At 38.1% G+C, this 2,665-nt stretch overlaps 1 long non-coding RNA gene across 1 annotated transcript; it reads left to right on the forward strand.

Annotated features, from left to right (window-relative positions):
• Positions 1–1,572: 1,572 nt before the first annotated feature.
• Positions 1,573–2,425, forward strand: LOC145014774 (uncharacterized). Its single transcript, XR_013665611.1, has 2 exons — positions 1,573–1,638; positions 2,250–2,425. It is a non-coding gene; the product is annotated as an uncharacterized LOC145014774 (long non-coding RNA).
• Positions 2,426–2,665: the final 240 nt, after the last annotated feature.

Here is a 2,665-nt window from a genome sequence, read left to right on the forward strand (position 1 = left end):
GGATGGATGAGAATAAAAGGCTGATCGAAGAGCCTGAGGCAATTATTGATTGTAAGACTAAGAAGTTACGACGCAAGATGGTCGACTTGGTGCTAGTCCGATGGAAACATTCGAATGGGCCGAATCTCACTTGGGAAACAGAGGATGACATGATGAGTCGCTATCCACATCTGTTTGCTGATGCATGATTCCGGGACGGAATCATCCTAAGGGGGTGAGAATTGTAACGCCCGGGTTTTCAGGGCTAAGCATTTTTGTCAATGTAATAGTCTAAGTCAACTATTGTAACTCTTTTTGAAGTAATAAATATGAAATATTTGAGTATTATGTGAATTATGTGTGTTTATGTGTTTATTATTTAATTATAAATGTATAATTAATAAAGAATAAAAATGAGCGTCAAAATTAAAGTGTGAGATAATCCCGATATCTCTACATAAAGTTGTAGAATATGTCTCAAGGTTTCCGTACATATAAAGAATGCCGAAATCCGAGCTATAACGAAGAAGTTATGGCCCGCCGAAGTTTTACAGCAAAACCGGCACGACACCGGGAGACGTAAATAGCGAATTTACGATAGAAGACTTTTTAGTCTTAGAAATCTAAACAAAAGTCATAGAATATGTTAAACTAAGAACATCGATAAAAAGAACGCCCAAATCTGACTTCGTATGAAGAAGTTGTGATTTTTCTAAGATTCGGCTTAGCAGTGCACGGCCTGAAACTCGAATTTTAGTTCGAGCGGTTTTTGGCTTACGCAACGTAAATGAGAGTTGAAGATCTCATTAATAGGAAATCAAAGGTAAAAACACAGACAAAAACAGAGTCCGTATGTAGAAGTTATTAATTTTACGCAGACGTTTAACAGTATAATCTCCTTGTACTGTTAAATTTAAGATTGGTCGAGAATTAGCTGACGGTGTCAAAATGAAAGTTGTAGATCTTATTATTACCTACGCGTGGATATAAGGAACGTCAAAAACGGAGGTCGTATGTGAAAGTTACGGATTTTAGAAGTCGGAAGTGTGTTGTGCGAAAATGGGTGATGTGGCACAATCTTGGCCATTGCTTTCTCCCCAAGGCTTGCCACCAGATGGTGACATGTGGCACCAAGTTCAGCCACATTTCACCCTATAAATACCACCTCTCCCACCCTCATTTTCTTCACACCTTTCCCATTCTTTCTTCTCTTTACTCTCTCTCTCTCTAGAACCTCTCTCTAGCCCCGAAATCCCCCGAAAAGCCTAGGGAACCTCCCTAGCACGAGGCGGAAGCCCCGGAGTGCTTGAAGGCTCTGAGAAGAAGAGCTTTTCGGCTCGGGAACGCTGCACCAAGCAAAGCCCGGTTTTCTATAAAACCCGCTGTAAGTGAGCTACGCCTACGCTATTTTTAATATAACTTTTATTTAATTATAGTAACGTTATTAGGAACTTATAATAAATACTTGGGCTATTATTATGGGTTATATAAGTATTTTTTTGACGCTTATATAATAATAATAATAATATCTAGACTATTAATTAGTCTCGACGAATAATAAACTAAACTCTAGTGGTAATAATACTAGATTTCGTCGAAGAAAAAAATTCTTTTTAAGAAGCGAAGCGCTATCTGAGTTCGGAATCACCACCTTTTCCGGTAAGTGCATAGTTACTTTCAGCTTACACATAGATATGAAGTATTTTATATAAATTACGTGCTATGTGTGCATATTATCTGAATACTTGCTATCTACGTTAGATGAACGTTGTTATACATGTTTTCAATGATTTAAACTGTATATGTATTTTATACCTACGAAAATGTTGGGGTAAAACATGGGTAGATGTAATAGGTGATGTGTGATAAAATGATAAGAGGCCTCGATGTTGTTGTTGTTGATCCAATCATCTAGCAGAGTATAGATGACAACCACGGACTCTTCTAGACAGTCTAGTGGAACACTAGCAGGCTCGCAACCTGTAGGTGTTGTGAACGATGTGTTCACCGGTGTACTCCATCCCCCACATGGTTGCCTATTAGGACATTTATTTCTGAGGAATCCCCTTAGCAGTAGTGTTCGTCCCGATGATAATCCTTAGGCTAGGTCCCTTATGATAGGTGTTTAGGTACGTAAAGTGAGGATAACGAGAATGGGTAATCGGGTTATTGTTGATTGATGAAATTAATAAACTTATTTATTTTGGGTTGAAAACCCTATGTGCTCACCAGGCTCCCAAGCCTGACCCACTCAGTTTTATGCATTACAGGTAGTGGCGCATGAGCATAGGTGTGATGTTTTGGACGAGGGATTACGGATATAGGCCTGTAGATATGAAATAATGTAGTAAGGCTTATATTGTACTGTTTATACTTTTGATCTGTACGAACATGGCATCCCGAGTCTTTTAATGAAATACATTTCTATGGAAATGCTTTTGATAAATCTTTATCATATTATTGTTTTGGGACAAATTCCGCAACCCTTTTATTAAAAGATAACTCTGATTTTGAAATAAAGTATAAACAAAACCGGTCTTTTCTGGCCGTGATTTTGGGGATGTCACACTTATTTCCATCCTTCCATGCTCCACCTCTTCACTTTCTTTTAGTCCCTACAAATCAGAACAAATGTGAAAACCACATCATGTATCAACGACCCAAGAATGAGTAGATTGTGAGTTAT

This window comes from Lactuca saligna, chromosome 9 (genome assembly GCF_052625555.1).
Source record: "Lactuca saligna cultivar CGN05327 chromosome 9, ASM5262555v1, whole genome shotgun sequence".
Lineage (NCBI taxonomy): Eukaryota > Viridiplantae > Streptophyta > Magnoliopsida > Asterales > Asteraceae > Lactuca > Lactuca saligna.